At 39.2% G+C, this 22883-nt stretch overlaps 1 long non-coding RNA gene across 10 annotated transcripts in view; it reads right to left on the bottom strand.

Moving 5' to 3' along the window:
* The window catches only part of LOC141950292 (uncharacterized), a 304169-nt gene that overhangs the window by 146803 nt on the left and 134483 nt on the right, over nt 1–22883 (bottom strand). For 4 of the 10 annotated variants that reach the window (XR_012630981.1, XR_012630978.1, XR_012630979.1 and 1 more), the window contains one exon: nt 15452–16384. The exons of 3 other annotated variants lie outside the window; for them this stretch is intronic. This is a non-coding gene — a long non-coding RNA (uncharacterized LOC141950292). Of the gene's footprint in view, nt 1–15451; nt 16385–22883 lie in introns of those variants that run through there. 3 more of the 10 variants (XR_012630986.1, XR_012630987.1, XR_012630983.1) reach the window with 2 other exon arrangements.

Genomic DNA, 22883 nt, shown 5'->3' with positions numbered 1-22883 from the left:
TATATACACTGAACTTTTTGCAAGGCCTTCAAACAATTGTGTAAAATGTCTATGATGTAAGAATGTACAAGAAACTATGAGTATCATCAATATAATAAATTAATTTATTACATATTGATCACAAAATTAAAACCAAGCAGGCTTACTTGTAATCCATTTTTTGACTTTTGCCTTTGTGCCAGTAGTCCTGTGAATATTACACTTAATATTATCCTTCAGTTCAGCTCTCTCATGTTTCTCAGAGCAAATTTTGTCTATAGCTGTTGTACTATAGCAAATCGGTTCACATTCTGGGTTAGAAATCCACTGGGATCTTGTGATACTCAAGCAATGTATAGGTAGAGGGTTTGAGGGGTTTTTACCATTCAAATCTGTAGAAAAATATCTACCTAGATGGACAGCATCCCAAAAAACCCACTCTTAACTATACCGTAGTAGAGCTCTGAGCAGAACAATGTAGCCAGCACTACCACACTGCTACAGAATGATCATTAATGGTAACTGACTAGCCAGTTTAAAACCTTCTTATATGCCTCTAGACTACTTCCGTGCAGCCAGTGTACATGAGCTTTGCCTGCGATTTTTGTCTGTGTCTCCAGTATATAGTTGGCTGTTGATATAATGCCAGATAAATGCTAGTATTTCTGATCCAACAATGTTCAAAAATCTGTATCCTGGGGTTTTTTTACCACATTTTCTTGCAAAATATTCCTGCTGCAGCTGCACAGGGGAATAGAAAATGGGAAGAAGAAAAAGGGACTTCATCACTGCTGAACTTGTTACTTATGACTGTATTTCTTATTCAAGTAGTTTTACCCTGTTCTAATACCTAAGAGGAGCTGACCAAGAAGATGGAAGCAAGTTTTGCTAAGGTGCATGGCAGGAAGTTGAGAGACAATGGTCATAACTTGACACAAAATGAAAAGAATTCAGCTAGATGATAGTCAAACACTGGAACACATTGCCCAAAGAGCTTGTGGAATATCTGTCCTTTGAGGTTTTCAGATCCAGGCTAGATAAAGCCCTGAGCAATCCGCTCTGTATTCATTCATTACCCTGCCTTGCGGAGGAGATGTTTTGGCTCTTAATAAAAATAATAAAAAAAAAATCCAACAAAGAAAAATACATCAATCTAACTGAAGCTAAGACAAATTCAAACGAGATACCAGTCTCAAATTTGTAACAGCGAGTGTGACACTTCCTTACACTTTCTGATTCTATTAAGTACTCAAGGCTAAAATCTGTTAGGTGTTCGTTTGTTTGGGTTTTGCTTTTTATAAATGGCTTCTTTTTCATAGGCTTTTCATTAGTTATTTGAGCTGAAAAATGCACAGTCACTGACCATGACAAACATTTTTGTTGAAACCAACTGTACAAATAAAACAATGTTTGAGTAGAATCTTCAGAAAGTGCTGCAATATAGAAAAAAAAACTCCACAGAACTAAACAAATTACCCAGAATGGCTCATTGCCTTGGGGAATTATAGAAGGGTCTTTTAGGACAGAAAATTTCCACTCACAACCTATCAAAATAAATGCCTGTTTTCTTAAAGGCATTTAGTACTACAGACTATAAAGCCAGAAGAACTAGAATGAAAATTAAGTAAAAATTTAAATAATTTAATGGTTTAGATTCAGTACAGTAAGAACTGTGTAATTCAGTAAGGATACAGTCACCTGAAAAAGTTATCACAAGCTATTTAAAGGTATGAATGTACAGCACCTCAGATAGTTATTCATAGACATGCTGCTATTCTGTGTTAAGAAATGTCACATTAATCATGAGGTCAAGCCAAGCACGTACGTAGTTACCAGAGGATACTAGCACATTAGAAAATCCATACTTCACTTTACTCGTGAGGTCTGTTTTATGTGCTAATAACTCAACTCACTGCATGTTTTGGAAACAAAAGCTCCTAATTAAAGCCAGTTTCTTCACAAAAATAGTTGTAGCTCTGCATGTATGAAGACATTATCATAATGAACCTCTGCCTCCTCTGAGGAAAGAGGTGTGCAAACAACAGATTAGAGAGTCAGTGACAAACAATGCATGTGCTTTGCATGTGCTGTACTAGCAAAACGTGTAAACGCTGCAGTGATCTTTTCACACGTTTCTGCAGTTAAATGCTTAAGGGAACAGACCAAACATTTCAGAACAAATTTTACAGCACCATGAAGAGGAGAAATGCAGACTGAATCCTAGTGACTAAACTAAGTGCCTCAATATAGACACGTACAAGTTCACATAAACGGAAACAGATACCTGATCTGCACCTGTAGATTTAGGCTGACATCATCAGGGACCGAGTATCTTTAAAGATGTATGAACACACATTTAAATGCAGCTATTCAGGAAAAAAGTCACTTGTCAGCAGCAAACATTAAGGTAACTTCAGAATCAGAGAAAAAACTGATACAGAGTGACTTTGTGCAGGAATGAGTATATGTGACTGCATCAAAATGTTTGATGCACATTGAAGATCAACCCAAGGCCCTGAAACATAAACATACATAAAGCAACTGACTACTTGCCTTTTGATAAAAAGTCCCCACAAAAATCTAGTTATCCTTCTCCAAAAGCAGTGTCCTTGCTGAAGAAGAAATAATCCTGAGACCATAAAGCAAGGTTCAGGCTAGCTCTGAGGGCCTTCCACAAAACCCATGACAAAATTCCTGCTGAGTTCAACGGGGCTGCATCTTCATTTGTGCCTTTCCCTCAAGTCTGCATCACTGGGCATCACTTTGAGCTACAACTAAAAACATTTGCAAGCTGAAGCCACAACAAAAGCAGTAGACTAATTTGTGATCAGAATGCCTTAACCACAACGTACTCCTGCCTACTTCCTGAAGCCACACTACCCATGCAAGAGCATCCAGCTTGCAACTTCTGTGAGAAGTCACTTCTCCATTTCTGATATACTGACAAAATAGAAGTGCTGCAGAATGCTGGCACTAACACACCCTCAGTTTAAAAGCTGGAAGAAGGGAGGTAACACATGAATACACTGAACTATAGGTTTATTCCCGTGACAGTAGACAGTGAATTGTTAGAGGCTGTACCTGTAAACTGTAAAGTTTCCTTTATTCAACAGAACCATGTGAAATAACTCATTCTACAGCTATATGGGTAACAGTTGAACACTTTGCACTCCTGAATAAACAAACGCACTACAGAAATAAGCAATACAACATGAAATGCTACAAAACATACATATTTCTTTGTCAAGAGGGAAAGAAAAGCACAACCCTCCAGCATCCCATTTTCATCATCAACCTTTTTCCCAATGTCCATAAAATCCCTACTTAGCAACAAATCACTATGCATTCAAGAAGCTGAAATACAACTGTTTCTGAAGCTTTTCATCATCTTTCAGTAAGCAGGTCAGAAGGAACTACCATTGTTAGAGAGGAAGACCTCTGCCTACAGGGAGACTGTCTCCCTGCACAGCCAGAGCAAAATATGACGCTATCTTTATTCTGCTTTAACGCTGCAGATAAAACTGAAATAGCTCCCATGAATAAAAATACATTCAAACCATATCTCAAATTTGAGTTTAAAATAAAATATTTATTCCAGAATAGAAATCGTATTTTCAGCAATGCTACAGAGGACAATTCTACAACAGTTACAGGAAAATTAGTTACTGCTCTAGTTCTTTGCAAAAAAAAGTCCCTCTCTATCACGGATATCTCTAGGGATAGCTCAGCTTCACACCGCCCCTTCTCATCAGACACTATTAAACCGCAGACCACTCTATATGCTTACACCTTGACCCTGAATCCCAGCATGGCAGTAGGTTACACCCAGGACGCCACTATGTCGCTCCACAAAGACATTATTAATGTAGCTCCACAGATATAACTAAGCAGCATTTCTGTATTCCATATATATCATTCCAATAGCAGTAATTACAATAAAATTTAAAAAACAAGTAACCTATCTACTACACACATGCAGTTATAGCCACACTGTATGCTTCAGAAGAGGAATGTGGGCTAATTAATAGTCTTTGCTATATAAAGAAGTCTAAAAAAAGGGCTGTGATTACCAAAGCAATTGGCCTTTTCAAAGAAGAATACCTGGTGGGACTGGGAGGGTATACAACATAACTTTTCTGACCAAGCCTGACTGTAGGAGGCAGCCCACAGTATGCAGCAGTGTGGACTGCTGGCCTGAGGCTCCGTGAGAGAACACTGCCATCACCTCTGGGGACTCTTGGAGTCATCTCTTCCAGTCACACCAAGGAAGTTTTTAGAAATATGGCTATTTGCAACAAATGCATTTTGAAACACAGCCTACCTCCAGCTTCCAATCACTGAGGGCAGGTAGGAGGCACCATAAGATAGGAGGTGGCACACCATTGGATTTTTTAGAGAAGATTTATTAACAGGAAATCCTCTGTATCTACACCTGGAGTGCACACAGTATACAGACTCACTGCACCTCACAGCATGCTGAAGGCTGCCTTACTTAGCCACTGTGTCCTGCTTTAATACATGATGCAGGAATTGACTGTTTCCTCAGTGCTCTCAATACAAACCCCTACTTTACATGCCAGCTTGGGTGGTATGCTTGCTTGCCTCTCAGATTAAAAAAATCAAGCTTGAACTCACTTTCCTGGGTTGCTCTCAGCCTTTTGAAAGGCTAAAGAGCCACAAAATGATCAGCACTCACCTCTGGCCCCTGGGTCAAGACGCACAGGGCAGTGTGCCGCCACCTAAGGGGGAATGTCCATTGTCGGAACCTTCTGGAAAGGTCTCCAGGAGGCAGAGCAGCAGTGCTGGGCTGGCAGCGGCACCTGCCTTCGACTCCCCTGTTTGCTCATCTGCCAGGTGTCCTGATAGCTGCCCCTCTGCTAGGCTCTCCAGCACAGGCAAGGATCAGTCCTGCAGGCGTAGTAACAAAGCTGCCTCCTATCTCCATCTACCCCTAAATCTCTTATAATAACATGTACGGGCCTAGCAGCAGAAGAGCTCGCAGCCCTCAGTATTACCAGCATGCTCGCTGAGGCAGGCTGCGTGCTCCCGGCTGCTGAGGCTGGGGGAGCAATGTGCACCAGGCAGTGGGGAGGCCCCAGGGCAGCTGGAGTTGTGTTTCTGGACCTGTCTGCTCCCAAAAGCAGCAAAGATACTCACAGCAGCTTCTTTGCTGTAGGCTAGGACACTCTGTGCATCCCACATCCAGCTGCAGCTTAAATCCCCATCCATTTGTCTGAACTCCAACAAACCATGACAAAAATAAATGTCTAGGTAACCTTTATATCCAAACAGCGCCCATTTATAAAATATTTTTATAAAGTCAGTGATGCTACCAGTGATCTGTGGCAAGAGTTTAAGCAGTTATCACTGGTTTTGTTTGATGTTAGTAACCACCTCATGAATGTTAGTGATCACCTCATGAATTACATGTTTTTATTCAGAATAACTGGGAAGTGTTATTTGCAAAGGCATTTAAATATGTAGTAACCCCTTTGTAAAAAGTCACTATAGAGCAAAACTTCTGTATGTTGGTTCTACAATTTTGGATTTGTTGAGAAACCAGTTTTACATGCACACACTGGGGGATATTTGGATTCAGAGCTGCATATCCAGCCTTCTGAAGGGCTTTCAGCCATCTGTTGGTCATGAATTGGCCAAAACATTTCCTGACCCCAGGAACTATTTCATTTCATCAGGGCCTAGCAAGGATTACCTCCTCACCCTGTGGCGCTTGCATGCCTACTCTCCTGAGCCAGCTGAGGACATACCCATGCTGAGCCTGTCCCCTGCACCTCAGCACCATGTCCCAGGGAGCCTCTCACACCTGCCAACTGCACTAACACCTGTTTAGAAATTAAAACATTTCAATTCAGAGGTTTTTATTCTTAGACTGTCAATTTGAGATTTTTCTGAGCCTTTCGTTCAGCAAAGTTTTGATACTTGGACTTTTTTGTTAGTTCAGGTTGAAAACAACTTTGAAATAGCATTTCCCCCAGGAAAGATTCTACTTTTCAGTCCTTTCTAGTTATTATTTTAATCATGACTCTTTAAAAAAAAGTTAAATGGCCTAGCTAAGCATCAAACTGGGAATTGTTAGAAAAAGTATGCTCTGACTAACTGTTTCTCCATTTCTCTAAAACCCATTTACAGCGTTGCAAAGGTATTTGCTTTTATATGCAGCCAGTGTTTCTTTCTTCTCCCACAGCAATTTTGCTCTATATCTGAACTAACACTTTAGGAAAGAGAAAATGGAAGTACTTATTTTCTGCCCTTAGAATTAGTTTTTAAGCTTTGAAACATTCTCAGTCTTCTGTTTATAAACAAGAAATGGTACTTGGTTCTTTAAGACCTACTTTCATTTTACCGGGAATATCTTGTGTTCCTTTCAACTTTAGCTTTACTAAGAAAAGCTCCCTGAAATGCTTTCATAATCAAATGCATTATAGTTCAGATTCAACAAAATATTTAGCCTCCTACTCCAGAAACTTGGAGCCAAAGCACTTCGATGAAGCTGCGCCCAGTTCAGCAAAAGACTGAATAATGTATTTTTGGCTTACTGAGGACAATGAGAATCAAGCATAGACCTGAAGTACTATAGCTATGGATACACTTAACCACTCATAGCACACAGCTAAGTACATTTTTCTGTAAGCTGCACTAGCTCATTTGCCATTCTTATCCAAAATAGTCATTCTCAGGAAACTGAAAGAAAAGTTGGTCCTTGTATCTACATTATTTATAGAGTTTGAGTATTTGCACTTCCAGTTCTGTTATGTGACTAGACCTAATAAAAATGATGTCTTAATATATCTATGAATGTAATATCTGTAAAGAAATGGCATTTACAGTGTAAGAAAAGAGCTGCTAAAAACTTTCCTCCGTCCCAGTTATTCCAGATCAAAGCTATACAGTGAAAACTTGTTAAAACAGAACCAGATAAAGAATAAACCAGTTAGACAAATCAAACCAGCCAGTGGTAAAATGATAAAATACTGAAATAACTATTAAAAAAATGTATCCCTAAAACTCTCAGCTAGATGAATACATATTTTAATACTGCTTGACAAAGTGTGCTGTCTCTCATTTTTCTTCTACTACATAGCATGTATAAAGAAATTCTTTTCAGGAATAAATCTGTTCACCAGCGTGTTCATTTTTCATTGGCACGAAGGTACAAAGGAAGTTCATTTTATTCACAGAAGTCTGGAGCTGGAACCTAATTCTTTATTTACCACCCTCTGTATCACAGAAGCAGTTTCCCCATCATTCTTGTATACTGGCCCCTAATTCTGTTCCCAGAGAGGAATGTACTGGTGATGGTAGACAGCAGCCCTCTGTGTCATCCTATCATTTTTTTGTCCACAGTAACTTTTCAAGCTTTGGAAACTTCTCTATCTTCTCTGAGAGAAAGTATGTTGCCTAGGAAAATCAGAATTGCCTTTTTTCCAGAGTCTAATCAGAAATATCCTTTAGAAGCTATGTGTGACCATTACATCATTACCTAAATGTTATAACATAACTGTATTAATTTTATATTTCAAGATTAATAAGTATTTGCTCATTTCAGTAATTTTTAATAATTTGTTTTAATTTTATTAATATATTTTTAATTTCTATTAAATATGTTGGTTCCTTATTGGATGTGAACAGATTTGATTTACCAGTTGATGACCTAGGCCGTAGTCTTTCTTCACAATTAGGTCTTAAATTTGAATGAGCAAAGATAGGAGGAGTGTGATCCTCAAAGGCAACTGTTTTTAGTAAGTAAAGAACAGTGTGTATTTGAAGCAGTTTTATGATTCAACACAATGCCAAATAGCTAAGTTCTGTTACATCCTGTTCCCCCATACATTACACCTGCTGTACATATGCTGTTTTCCTGTGACTGTATGTATGATGTATTCTATGAAATGTGTGCACAAGGTGGCCTCATCGCCTTTTATGGTTCTGTATCCAGAACTGCATATTACTAGTAATTAGGTACACAGACAGTTACAAATTAGATCTTCTAAATTCACAAGGTAAGTGATTAGGAGGCAATATAGAGACATGGTAGCACTGAAAGACCTGAACGCTCTAATTCCAGTATATGCCCATTTAAACTGGATGACTTGGATGACTTCCTCAAAAAAGTAAGTCAGCTTTAAAGACAGAGTTGAATTATTAACTATTAGTTAAGACTCCAGTTTACATACTGTTTGGATACCATATTTACTCATCAGTACATAAAAATTGTGTACATAAATTCAATACACTGCATATTTGCAAGTATTAGTGTACAAAAAAACCTCACCAAGTTCTCTGGAGTTATCAACCTAATTTTGAGACAAGCTCATTACTACCACTGCTCCAACTCACATCAGTGGCAGTGGTTTATTAAGCTAGACAGAGGAAAACATGTGTTTTCTGTCTTTACCTGCACACAGACACATACTTGCATACAAACACACATACGAGCACAGCTTCAGGTGCAAACTACTTGTGTCCTCCATTCTCCTCGAACATGACCTATGTAGCAGAAAAGAGGTTCTTGTCCTCTTCAAACAGAACAGAGAAAACTATTAGTTCTCTTGCTTCACTGTTTTATCTTATCTTCCAAACACAAACGCACATTCAGCTTTAGCCAGTTTACTCGTTAATTTCAGTTAAAATTGTAGATATTTTCACATGACTCAGGACAATCAAGCCCATAAAAACAATGTGTAATGCATACATTAATAGTGTAATGCATACATGTAATGCATACAAGTACCTTGCAAAAACAACAGGAAGAATGATCACTCTCACCTCTGCTATTTGCAAGTCACCTATATTTTTCCATGTCAAGTTTTTTTTTGTTATTATTACTGTTAGTCTTAGGTTCCTTTTATCACCATAATAAACTGCCTCTACCAGGAAAACCTTATCATTCTTTGTTTGCTGGCCCTAGCAGAAAACCATTTCACTGCTACAGGATGAAGTTATGTTTGTTTTCAGGACAAGCAATCAGTTCTACTTCTTAAACGTAATCTCTTCCACCTTCACCCATCACTGCTAGCCTTACAGCAACTTTCCTTGCAGTGGGCCAACACCATCAGGCACTTTCATTATCATAAACCCATACTGAGCTTAACATAAATATTGCCAACCTCAGACCTAGTTTTCTAGTAACTTATTAGGTACGTCATGTTAGCTAATCTGCCATACAATATTTATCCCCCTACAGGGATTTACAGAATGACATGCTGCCGTTGTGCAAGTATGAACAAGAGAAGTGGTGATTTCCCTGACAGGTCTGGATGGTTTTCTTGAGTTCAGCAACATTAATGTATGGAAAACAGCTTCTATGCTCTACTTCAGCTACAACATGTCAGTCCATCATGTTAAAAATATCCACGACTTCAGTCAGCAAACATAAGTACCTTATCCTCCTGCCTCTGAACTTAAAGCCATATTCCCCTGGACTTCATCTGGGGAAAGACTGGACAGAAAGTTGAGTAAGCATAAAATTACTGAAAAACTCTTCTGAGTCTCTGTGTGCCATCTTTCTTCCACCACCATTAGTAAATCCCTCTTGTCAGTGTCAGCTATGTAAACATATTTTAATCTAGAAAATCCACTGAACACCATGGTATTTCCATTCCTTATGGTATTAATAAGGGCAATAAAAGAACTGATGTATAGAGGGCACATTCTTCTGGCAGATCCTGGCTAATAGGGAAAGTAAGACATTTTTTAATGACATAGGTATATGTCCTTCTAGCTATTTTCACATTTTAGCTGTCAGAATGAGTAAACCAGATACTTTTGAAGAAGGAATTAGAGGTCCACTTGCTAAACTGAAGGTACTTAGCATTCTTGTCATATTCTATCTTATTAAGAAGACCAGTAAAGGATTACAATTGTTAGACACTGCTCTTATTTCAAACCTTATGCTGTTAAAAATACTTTAAGTTGCTCTTCTATCTCAAATGACTTTGGCGTTACTAAGATTCTGTCAGAGAGAATAATGAAATAGCTTCCAAGAAAACAAAGCTTTTCTTTTCCACTCCTGTCACCACTGAACCTGAAAGGTAGAAGGTTATATGACATGGGAGACTGACACCATATATGCTTACTGTATAAAACACAATTTTGTAGGCAAATAGCACAATCAGGGTGATAAGCTGTTAACCCGTCACCCACTGTTTGAATAATTACTTACAAGACAACATTTCTGTTCCCCCACTGTTCCCAGCAATCCTCAGTAAGGCATGGAGTAACTCGGAACACCTACTGACTCTATTCCCTTAATTGAAGATCTTTTAAAGAGTTGGAGTTTTTTACCTACTTGTGAGGCCAACTCATTCATCCCACCTAACTTTAGCCATTTAACTGAAGCACCCATGTTGAGGATGCAGTCCAAGCTAAGACTACCCTTCTGCAAGATTGTCTGCAATGCTACAAGCCCCCAAAAATGCCAAAAGCAAGCACATCTTTAAGTCTGTTCTACTGGGTAGTGCACACTTACAGATCTCACTGAAACCAAATGTCTCAGATAAGCCATGCAAATAATAATGCAGCTGCTTCCTTCCATCTCTTAAAAAAAAAAAAAATACTGTTTTCATTTTGCAGGTGTGATTAAAAGCCATTCTTCAATCTTCTTCCTCACAGGCAGGGCAGATGTGCAGAATGCTTGGAGGAATGCAGAGGTCTTGTCTGCACACTGTATTATTGCTGAAGGTAAAGAAACATTTCTGCCTTAGGATATTCATAGTTCAAACTCCTTTGCGCTTCTACTTGAGTCTTCTCATATTTCAGACTCCTAGACATTTCTGGACACTGCTCAGTTTGACTGAGCCCCTTTTTGATCCTCTCCATAGGCCACAGGGAGCATAGTTCATACATCACTCTTGTAAATTATGTTAATAGATGAAGGGTAGAATCATATCAGAAAACGTTCACATACCTCTGAAATCACCTGAGCCAAAAGACTCTTTCCTCACACAAATAGGGTCTCTGTTTCTGAGAAAGCCTGAGGCAAAACCTGCAAGACTGCTGGGGATACATCCCATTGGCTTCCTTATTCATTAAGTCAGTCGAGAAGTAGTTGGGAACACACCTTACAGTCACTTTCTTTTCTACCCTGCAGCTTCTGGTTCCACTGTCAGTGTTAGTGCTGTCATTCTGTGTTTCTGCTTCCTTATTGTTCCCTCTTCTCTATCTACAGTACTAATCAGCACATGCCAGACTACAGCATTTATTCTGAAATCCTCTCAAACCTTCCTCACCTTGTAACTAATAATCCTGCTCTGATCAATGAATAGCCACACTGTTCTTTATATACATGTGGCCAGGCAAGGTAACTGGATTATCTCAACCAGCAGACCCTCAACTGTGACAAATCTGTGAGATTACATCTGGCCAGTCCCTTTCAGCATTTGTTGTATGTAACTACTGTTTGAAGGGCCACTCCACAACATAGCTTCTAAAATGCAGTTTTTTACTTTTTCCAGATATTAAGGGTTTCCTTAATAAAATGTACCATTTCAAATGCACTTTCCTTTCAAGCCAGATTCCTGTGTAACTTACCTCTGTAACAGCAGTATTTACTTCTTCTGCATGCCGGGGAAATAAAGCAGAAAGGGTAAGAAAGCTGGTGTAACTAATAAAACAAGTAACAATAGTGTAGCACAATTTATCTCCTTTGATAGGAGAAAGTGTCAGGAGAGATTTAATTCTTGGGGAGTGGTGACCATTTTGCTTTTCATCCTAAGGCTTTTCTTACATTGCAAGAGATTTTTACAAGATGAGAATGAATCTTTGGTCAAACTTTAACTACAGGGCATCAAACTACAAGCTGAGGGAAATAGAGAAATAACACGACAACACTGTCAGTTGTTTTTGCAAGAGACCTGCGGCATCTCATTGCAAATGAGATGTCAATCCTGTAATTAGCAATTCAGTCAGTACTAATTGTATGTTACTTCACATCAATCACTGTCATTTCCATGTCGTCAGGATGTTTTATGAAACCTAATTTGTAAATAATATGCAAAAGTTTAACCTACTTTGAATTAAAATTGTCAAACATCTAACATAACCTTCAGTGAATACAGATAACTGTTTGCAATTGTGTTTTGGCTCCTAAGTAGGAAAAGGGAATGTTTTAGCTATTTGTTTCTATAAATAGACTTTTAAAATCCTAGTAGGTCCTAAGGGAAAAACAAGCATGCATTAAAGGCCGTTAGTCCACATCCAAAACCACTGTAACCAATCTGTAACACTTACTTTCTTGTCAAGAATAACACAAAACTGAAAAAGCAGAGGCACAAAGTTGAGAGTCAAAGTCAAAACTCATTCCAGTAATTCATATTTTATGAAGCAATATCTATTCTTGATTTAATATGCATCCAGGGAAGCATAATCCATAGCTTCCCTGGCAAATGGGGGTCTAATTGTTAAAAAATATTTAATTCCCTGATTCTCAGTTTGTCAATTTCAAACATCAGAACTTGCTTTATTTTCATCTGATAGTTTTTAGAAAGCCCTCCACAGGAAAATAACATTTCTCATATATTATGAGAACATATAAATTATATTTCTCATATAATGACTACTACAACCACCCTTTCACCTTAAATTTGATAAGATTAAGAAGACTGACCTCCTGGAACTCTTCCTCTTTAATACATTTTTTTCCTATGCTTTAATTATTCCACTGGCTCTTTTCACTGGTGATCAACAACTTTGCTGAATTGTGAACATTAGTCTTCCACTGGGAGACCTCTAAAAGTGCCAAATAAAACAAAACTTCTACTTAATATTCTCAGGATTGCATTAAAACCTTTGCTGTAAATTACATTCTTTCTCTCCTACACCATAGCTACTTCTGACTTAAAATTAATTGCTCATCCATTGCTTGTGAGCCACTTAGATCCTGTGAAGGATGGGCAGTAGGTTGCTTAGGTGTTTCTCACTGTGTCATTCATAAACATCAAAGCACCACCATCAGAAATTTTTTCATGTGGCTAAAAGAGCGTTATGACATGAAATGAATCACAGACTGTGACTCTGTCTTCAAGTCTGTCTCCTCTGGAGAGCTCAGCCCAGACCACAAACTGTAACTCCTGTTTGAAGCTGCCAAAAATGCAAATTCCGAACTGGATACCAGCTTTTCTTTCACTTACAACCAAACAATCTAAAAAGCATATACCTTGTACAGCTTAGGCATGGTTTGCAGAGTTTTCAGGTCAACTACCTGTTTACAAGTCAAATGTTTTAATCATCTGTTATTTTTGTGATAGAAAATGTGTAAAAATTGCCAGAAACAAAGGGGCAGCTTTTCATATCATTTTTCAATACCTTATGCCCTTTCCTTATCTCCAGTTTGGGACTCACAAGCCATCAAGTCAGAAATGCTGCCCAGAAATACTCACACCTCATTGACTTCAAAGACAACAATGCACCTCAGTGGCCCTTTAAAACCTGGGACTTTCATTTTAGCAGGTATACATTTTCTTTTGAAAAATCTGGCAGATACGCAAAGACTGAAAGCTGTGCTCTATCTGCTTAAATTATAACAGATGTACAGCATTCATCAACACCACTGCCATTATGGAAGGTAGGTGTTTATAGGAAGGAGACTATACACCTGTTACAGAGGCTCTCAAATAAAGAACCAACCACCAAAAATTAAAAACTTATGGTCAACACAACTAACTAGCCCTCCGCAAATTACAGGTTCGAATATCTGTGAGAGGAGAACAGAACAGCTTCCTAGGGTTTAACGACAACCCAAAACGCAGAACAAACCACCACTCGCTAGGGTTTAATGACAACCCAAAATGCTCTATCACTCATCTGACAAGTGAGGGCTCTCACCCTCGAGGACTGCTCAGGGCAGCGTCCAGACCCAAGTCACGTCAAGAAGTTTCCTTGGGCTACGCCCCAAGCCCAGGGGAAAGGCCTCGACCACAGTGTGCTGCTCCAGGGGACAAACTCAAAGTGGCTCCTCAGGGGACATTATTGATACCCAGGTGAATCTGATCTGTAGCCAATAGTGGCTCCTATTGGCCAAAGACTCCAACTACCGTGAAGCCCCAAGAACAAAGGCAATCAGGAGCTGCTACACTTCAGCAGCCAATAAGTCCTATTTTTATTGGGCAGGTGCACCTGCCACAACACCCCAATGAGTTCAGTGTTTAGAAGTTTTCACCACGTGTGTAACTCTGAATTTTTTATGTGCAAATAGAATGTTCTCTTGATTGTATGGTTAGTACTGTACAAATGAAATTAACATAAATCTGAGATTAGGAAAAAGATCAAGGTATATGGCACAAAGTTAGAATAAAGATGCACTGAATATGCTCACAAAAACAAAACTAAGATTTGAAGGGGGATGGCTACAATCAAAGTATCCAGCTCCCCCTAAGCCTGATGACTTTCTCTGTTACCTGCACGTGGAACACATCGGCATTTCACTCAACACAAGTGGCTCCGTGGTGCTCCTCCAAAGCAGCTGTTCTTTGCAGAATGAACAATCTCCTCAATCATGCACATAGCTAATGGTTGAAAAAGGACAGGAAGAGACTTCAACCTAAGGATACAAACTATCTACACTGACACCTTAAGTGAAAGATATGAAAAATAAAACTCAGTATGACATGAGTAAAAGGTTTACATACCTTCCCAACTAACAGATAGGAAGATACGCGTTTTGCTTATGTCTTCTGTATTCTGATATGCATACATATTTTTCTCCATTTTTTACTGTTACTGATACCTAATGATTTATCTATAAATAACTAATGTTTTCTCTATAAAACACTCATAAGTTTTGGAATCTATTTAAAAATGTGGATAAAATAATGGAAGAGATGGCTGTACTGAAGAATAAAATTGAAAAGGCTAACAAAGTTTTGATGTTTAGGGGACTTATGAACAGCATTCATAGGAATGAACAAGATTTATCAGATTAGTAATTTACTGTGCATATTTTTTTCACTGGAGGTACTACGGCAAAACAAAGGGGCCCCAAGGAAGCCTGAGCCACTGTTGTTCTAGATTCTGGAGTCAATGGTTAGGAAGACACTTAACCATATGGTTCCAGCATGATTAATCTTATTACTTTCAATGGAACTATTCACATGCTTCAATTAGGCATCCTGAATGACAGTATGTTTACACAAAGTAATAGGCAGGGGAAAAAAAAAAACACCGCCTTCCAGAGCATCAATCGTTCACCAAACTCACTGAAGTAGTATTCTGCTGTTACAGCTCTGCAATTGGCTGGCCTCAAAGAGCAATACAGCAATCTCACTCCCCTGGGCTTAAAGCAACCTATTATCACTCCTTCTATTTTTTGCAACACTTTTTTGATCCATTATGACTGGATTCCTTCCATATACCCTGCTTCTCACTTTGGCTTCCCTGAGGATGGATCTCCACTGGGAATTAGCCTTCTCACAATTCACATGCAGAAGGAGGCATTTTACAGTGACACAGGACAGCCTTTTCAGAAAAGACAATATTTATTAACTGCTTAGAATACAGTACCTTAAGGTCCCTAGGTCAGAATGGACAAGCAAAGAGTACACTCATTTCAGTATCTAGAAGCATTAATTGCTCTTTTCCTGAAGAACAGTTTGGGATTTCTTCTCTCTGTGTGCTTGCCAGTCAACTCAGTTCTGCAGTCCAGCCTGCTCTTGCAGAGTTTTCTTATGTTCTGTGTTCCTTAGAAGCAAACATCCAGTCATGGTGTGTCTGTCGTATCTTCATGGTAACATTGCCCATTTTAGGATAGTTCTTAAAAATTCACTTGGATTTGCCTTTCTGGCCAACAGCTCAAGAGAGAAATTACTACCTTTGGTCCTATTGAGACACAATGCAAAAATAAATGAGTAACAGCATCAGGAATATTTTATGTAAAAAAGAATGCAGGGATTGACTCTTTCCTGTACAGCTGTCATTTCCCCTTCAAGTAATTTCAATTTCTTTGAAAATATTATAGTGAAATTCTGCCTTTTTGAAATTATGGGCATTTTAAAGGAGTCAAGACTTGTCACAGATATGTTCCCTTCAAGCCCATATATTGATGTCTGGCCATGCATATGTTACTAAGTGAAAAGTCTGGTACATACCTGGTTTTTGCTCTGGTACATCAGGATTCACCAGCAGAACTGTGATATCACCTCCAGATACCATCTGCATGCTTCCACCCTCTTCTCCAAAATTAGAAAATCAGTTTTGTTCTTTTGTGGGTTACAACACATGCTATTCCACAAGTGACAAAAATACTGTCTACAAATTGTTCATCTCAGAACGGAATATTAGAAATCCACTGGGCCAAATTCTTCCTTGAGTTCAGATTAAAATCCACGAGACAGAAATATTGACATTCTGCTCCAAGTATAAAGACAGCTTTACAAGGAGCTAGAGGACTCACCTAGAACATTAATAAAGTGGACAATAAGCTATGAAAATATCCTGGAAATTTGTAGCAGCTACTTTACATGGATGCTGTGATAATAAGCCAGTCTTGCATATACAGTTGAGCGATGTTCCACACCGCTTTGCAAAATTTCTGCTTCAACAACCTCATCTGCATAAGCTAATGTTGACATGGGAGCTAACAAAACACTCTTTTAAAGCAGAGGTTTGCGATTAGCTTTTGTATCCAGTTGCACACACAAATACAATAACAGATGGAAGATTACTAAAGAGTAGAAGAGAATTAATTTTCCATGTCATTATCTTTGAGATGAGAAGTAGAAAACAACACCTATTCTATTCTATGTGTGGCGCAATGGGCTTCTGTCTTTAGACCAGATGTGATCTGCTTTTTAAAGAAAAGTGGAAATCTAATTAGAACATACTGTGGAGAGACTGACCTTACACTCATGTGAGTTTTCATTAAAGTAGTTATATAAAGCACTTGATACGTGGCAGGCTGCAGCTGTCAGCTTCAAGAGCTACTTCTGAAAGCCCTAAAGAAGAATTAATTCCAAGGTAATGATTGCAGACTATGGTTAGAACAGCTTGCAGTTCAATTGCAAGAATAACCATTTAATTACCAACAGTTAAAAGAGGCCATTCCTACAGACTCTGGGTCAAATTCTAGGAAGTGTGAAGTACCCACAATTCCCATTAATTTCAGAGGACCTTGCCAGCATTTATCACCACCCAGGATTTCACCTAGTAATAGTAATTGGATTTTTTAAATCAGTACTTTTTTCTGAAGTTTCAGATACCTAGCCATACCTGTGGTAGGGCACCTGATTTGGTTTTTTTAAAAAAAAAAAAAAAACAAAAAAACAAAAAAACAAAAACAAAAAAAAAAAAAACCACAAAAACAAAACAAAAGGTGTATCTGCTTTTTAAAAATGTTTACTTTAAGCAGCCTGCAGATTTTAGTTATAAATGCATTATATTTTTGGATATCTCATCTGCTGGTTTTGCTCTTCATTATGCAAAATGACTCAAGAGAATGTCATAAAAAGAACTGAGTAGAGAGTATTTGCCAGTTCACCTACTCTTCCAATTAAATTCATAGCTTTAAGAATCTAGACCTTTTCCTGGATCTGACAGGTAGCAGAACAAAGCACTTGTATTTTAGGTGTTGCATGTCATGTTTTATCTGAAGAAGACATTTACATACTTCAACAATGCCAAGAACACAGGCTTCCAAATTCATAAACAAAATGGTAGCTTTCATTAATCACCAATTAACTAGGCAGCCATCCAGAAGACCAGCTTGCTCCAAGAGCTTGATACCAACTGAACATCCATCAATAGATTTCTAATATATCTGAGAACATTTTGTAGTTCCCCTAAAAAGTTCAGCAGCAGAAATGTCAAGAAGAGATTGCAATAATGAATAATTATTTTTTATTACTGCCAACGAGTTAATATACTAATGGATCTGTACTTTATCTCCCACTTGTAACATAACTGATGGTTAATGTATGTTTTTATGTGTAACATTACTCAAACTCCAAAACATGACATTACTCCTAGCAAGGAGGTTCTGAGACTTTGCTGAGTAAAAACAATGTAGTATAGAATAAATGTTACCCATTGTTTTACTGCAACATTACAGTTCTGCAGAAAGCTGTGTTAAAACCTGGTGTCTCCTGAATACTGAGTTTATACATGAAGACGTACATTGTAACTGAATGAAGAAATTTATAGATTAAGATGTATACTGTAACTGAATGCAGAAACATGAGAAAAACATGCAACAAGAATTTACTTGTTGTATTTTCCACACAAAAAGGCTCAAAAGAAATGGAATAATCACCACTACCACCGTAAGTCCTTTAGCATCAACTACCGCAGTCCATAGTAGAGGCAGATGAGCCTAACCAAGAACCAGATACAGAGTGAGCAGATACTTCCTGAGCAGATCTGTGGTTTCATTCTTCACCAAAGCCTCTTTCCTGGACAAACTGAGGCACTGTCATTGGAAAAGGTTCATTATGCTGTCTAACACTCTAACACCGGCATTTCACTGCTGCCCATTTGTAGCTATGAGCACAAAACGTTAACCAGAAGTTTGCCCTCAATCTCTTGCTAGGTAGAAAACTGGTCAGGCCCAAAGGGTGTTGGTGAATGGAGTTAAATCCAGTTGGCAGCTGGTCACAAGTGGTGTCCCCCAGGGCTCAGTATTGGGGCCAGTTTTGTTGAGTATCTTTATCAATGATCTGGACGAGGGCATCGAGTGAACCCTCAGTAAGTTTGCAGATGACACCAAGTTGGATGGGAGCGTTGATGTGCTGGAGGGTAGGAAGGCTCTGCAGAGGGATCTGGACAGGCTGGATCGATGGGCTGAAGCCAACTGTATGAGGTTCAACAAGGTCAAGTGCTGGGTCTTGCACTTGGGTCACAACAACCCCACGCAACACTACAGGCTTGGGGAGGAGTGGCTGGAAAGCTGCCCAGCGGAAAAGGACCTGGGGCTGCTAGTTGACAGCCGGCTGAATATGAGCCAGGTGGCCAAGGCCAATGGCATCCTGGCTTGTAGCAGAAACAGCGTGGCCAGCAGGACTAGGGAAGTGATCGTCCCCCTGTACTCGGCACTGGTGAGGCTGCACCTCGAATACTGGGTTCAGTTTTGGGCCCCTCACCACAAATAGGACACTGAGGTCCTGGAGCGTGTCCAAGGAAGGGCAACAAAGCTGGTGAAGGGTCTAGAGAAAAAGTCTATGAGGAGGGGCTGAGAGAACTAGGGTTGTTTAGTCTGGAGAAAAGGAGGCTCAGGGGAGACCTTATTGCTCTCTACAACTACCTGCAAAGGAGGGTGTGGCAAGGTGGGTGTAGGTCTCTTTTCCCAGGTAACAAGTGACAGGAAGTTCTGCTTTTTTCCTTTTCTTTGCTACGAGACAGCACAATTGGTATAAAGATGGGGTTCTTACTCTTCCTCTCTTCCCAATGCAGTTGATGGCAATAAATAGGTAGGGAGATAAAACAAGAGGCTCTGAGCAGCATTTGGAGCACCAGCTCTGTTTTGCCATCTTTTAAAACTCACAGAAAAAGGTTGTCTGGCCACACATCAAAGAGAAACTCAGCTGTGCCTTCTCTAGGAACACAGTGAATTCACTGCAGCTCAAGAACAAAAATAGAAGAAATGGGACATGCTCACCTCTGAAAATCATACCCATAAAGATGACCCAACATACTGATTCCTGCAATAAAGGACTGTATCCTATTCCTTGTCACCTTCCACAGAGGTAATTCATTTTAATAATTCAAAGTGCATCAGTACTGAGGAAATACATGAGAATCCATGAATATTTCCTGGCTGCAGTATTTTGGAAGATAGAAAAGGAAGATAACTACATGCAATTCACAGTTCTGAGAATCTATGGTCCATCATCCGCGTCATCGTGATGCCAGTAAGATCGTAGCCACGCACACGCCTGTAGGGCTACGATGTTATTGGCATCACAGAGACGTGGTGCAATGTCACCTATGAGTGGGGTGTTGGAATGGAAGGATACAGGCTCTTCAGGCAGGGCAGACAAGGAGAGGGGGACAGCCTCTATGTCAATGTACATATGTATCACATTAAAATGTAGATATGTAATCGCAGAAGACAGTCCTCGCTCTCCTTAATTACCAAAACCAGGGACAACATAGAAAACAGAAGAGACTTACTGAAGCCAAGCAGCAGATGAATGATTAAGAAGATCCCAAGACTCCTAAACTCTAATTCATCGGTGCAGCCCCCAGGCTACAAGGTGCTCAAGGTATTTTTCTGTGACAATAAACTACCATCTCCACTCCCAGTACTAACATTAATCAGCAAAAAGAAACAAGCAAACAAACTAACTAACAAACCCAACCACCTTCTAGAAATAAACCCTGAAAATGCATTGGGGAAATCTAGCAACATTTATTTACAAGCAGCCAAAGTAAATGCTTTATTTAGTTCAGTCTGCAGCAAGATTGTGTTGTCTTTTTCTGCATAACAGTTTGCACAGCTACAATAACACAAAGTGAAATGTGAATTGCCTATGTACATGTAGGCTAATTTATTGCCGAGAAATATGTGTTCTATTTTCTGTGAATTCCATGCTATCCTTTGAATTGACAAATGGATTTCTTCTCAGGGAACTGGTTTGTTTGATACTGTGCTTTTGGTTAGTTAACAGACGTGTCCTCATCCTGTTTCTTTTGATAAAAGTGATAGATCACAATGTAATTCATGGATAAATACACAGTGAAGTTTGCAGATCTGTCCTGGAATGCCACTATGTAGAGATGCCAAAAGTTGTAATTACTTTGAATACTTCTGGAATCCTAAGAACACACTTCATGGATCCTCTCTTTGAACCTCCCTGAATGGATAAACTGCTACAATTATCTTAAGAGTAAAGATTTTTTAAAAAAAACTTTGAAATAGATTTGTTTTCCTTCCTAAAAATTGGGAGAATCCCTCTGAAACAATGCCAATATACTTCACAAGAAGGGCTTGATTTGTCCAGTCATTCTCATCTGAATACCTCCCAGCATCCTGCAGCTTTGACAACCATGTGTACAAACAAAAGCATCTGTCAGTCCTTTCTGAAACACCAGTTTAGTAGCCTGTCATGAGGTACAATGATCTGGGAAATCTCAACATCTACCCTCAATTATCACACAGGACTATCTAGGATAACATGGCGAGAGAGATACTACTGTGTACCAGCTGCAATCACAGAAGGTTTTTAGGGTGACAAAGTTAGTGAAAAATACGTATAAGCAAAGCCATATATGAGAAGGAAAAAGAAAAACAGAAGATGTGAGAGAGGAAGATTAGAAGAAGATTTGTAAGAAAAAAGTAGATAAAATGGCAGGTGGAATAAATCTTGGAATGTCAAGAGGAAGACAAAAAGCCAAATACAGAAAAAAAGAAAGAAGGGGGTTATAGATAATGAGAAAGAGGCAGAGGCTGACAGAGGTTTAAGGCCTGGTCTGCTGATGGAGCACAGTACAGGAAGGAGGGCTTCTGTAGCCATACACAGTCATTATCAACAGGTTTGGAGTGGTAAACTCCCTACTGTTTACCTAGCTTCACTGATTTTTTTTTTTTTTTTTTGTTCCCCAAAAAACAGGGCTTGTTGTCTTTCCTGGATGGAAGTAGCCTTACTGGGAAAAAGAACCTTTATACTCTCTGCAGTGAGGGTGATGGGAAGTAAAGCTTTTGAGGGTGTGCAAGACTTTGCATGTCATTTATCTCATACCTAAGAACTGACAATAACAGCACACAGTGCCAGCATAGTCAGCTGCATTTCAAAACATATGGCATATTTTTACGCTGCCATTCTGAAAGTTTTATACCTTTGGGCAGGTTTAAGTGTTGAGGAACAGCTGGCGCCTTTTAAAAGTCCTTTCAGATGAAATATCCCAGGTAAACCAACAAAATACGGAATGAAAATCTGACTTCAAACTTGTAATGCTGTGAAATACAATCACCTGAATGGGACCTACATCACAGAAAGCATGATCTATGTCACAAAAAGGCTCCTACATTGTTAAAGTGATCCTTCAGAATTGGTTTAAGAAATGTACATGAGAATATTTTTCTTGTCATTTTGCAGGTTGCTGAACACATACTCTAGGAGAATTTGATCTACAGTGGGACAATATAATGAAAGAAGCTTTCCTTTTTCATCACAGCAGAGAAACAAGGTCACAGATATTTTTTATTTCTGATCCATCTTGTAACTCATAACGTGCTCCAATAACGGGTGAGTCTATGGTTACAATATTGTCAGTGACTCAGCATGAAATCATCTCGGTGGAAAGACATAAGTTGCTGACCTATCGATCTTTTCTTAACATGATTCATGTTGCTGGCATTGCAAACTATCTTTGGCCAAGCAATATTTCTGCTTTTATGACAACTTTTCCAAAAAAGGTGGTGTTCAATTTTTTGTGAATTGGAGTACTGATGTACTGGTTTTGGCTGGGACAGAGTTAATTTTCTTCCTAGTAGCTGGTACAGTGCTGTGTTTTGGATTTAGTATGAAAATAACGTTGATAATACACTGATGTTTCAGTTGTTGCTATGTAGCCCTTATCCTAAGTTAAGGATTTTTCGGTTTCCCATGCTCTGCCAGCAAGCAGGTGCACAAGAAGCTGGGAGGGAGCACGGCCAGGAGAGCTGACCCAAACTAGCCAAAGGGCTATTCCCTACCTTAGGATGTCATCCTCAGTATATAAACTGGGGGGAGTTGGCCAGGAGGGGCTGATCACTGCTCAGGCATGGATCAGCAGGTGGTAAGAATTGCACTGTGCATCACTTGTCTTTCTTGCGTTTTATTTCTCTGTTATCTTCCTTTTCACAGAATCACAGAATCATCTAGGTTGGAAAGGACCCTGAAGATCATCCAGTCCAACCATCAACCCAGCACTGACAGTTCCCAACTACACCATATCCCTCAGCACTATGTCGACCCTAC

Source organism: Strix uralensis, chromosome 15 (assembly GCF_047716275.1).
Source record: "Strix uralensis isolate ZFMK-TIS-50842 chromosome 15, bStrUra1, whole genome shotgun sequence".
Taxonomy (NCBI): Eukaryota; Metazoa; Chordata; class Aves; order Strigiformes; family Strigidae; genus Strix; species Strix uralensis.
The sequence above is the reverse complement of the archived record's forward strand: the minus strand, read 5'-3'. Positions and strand labels throughout refer to the sequence as shown.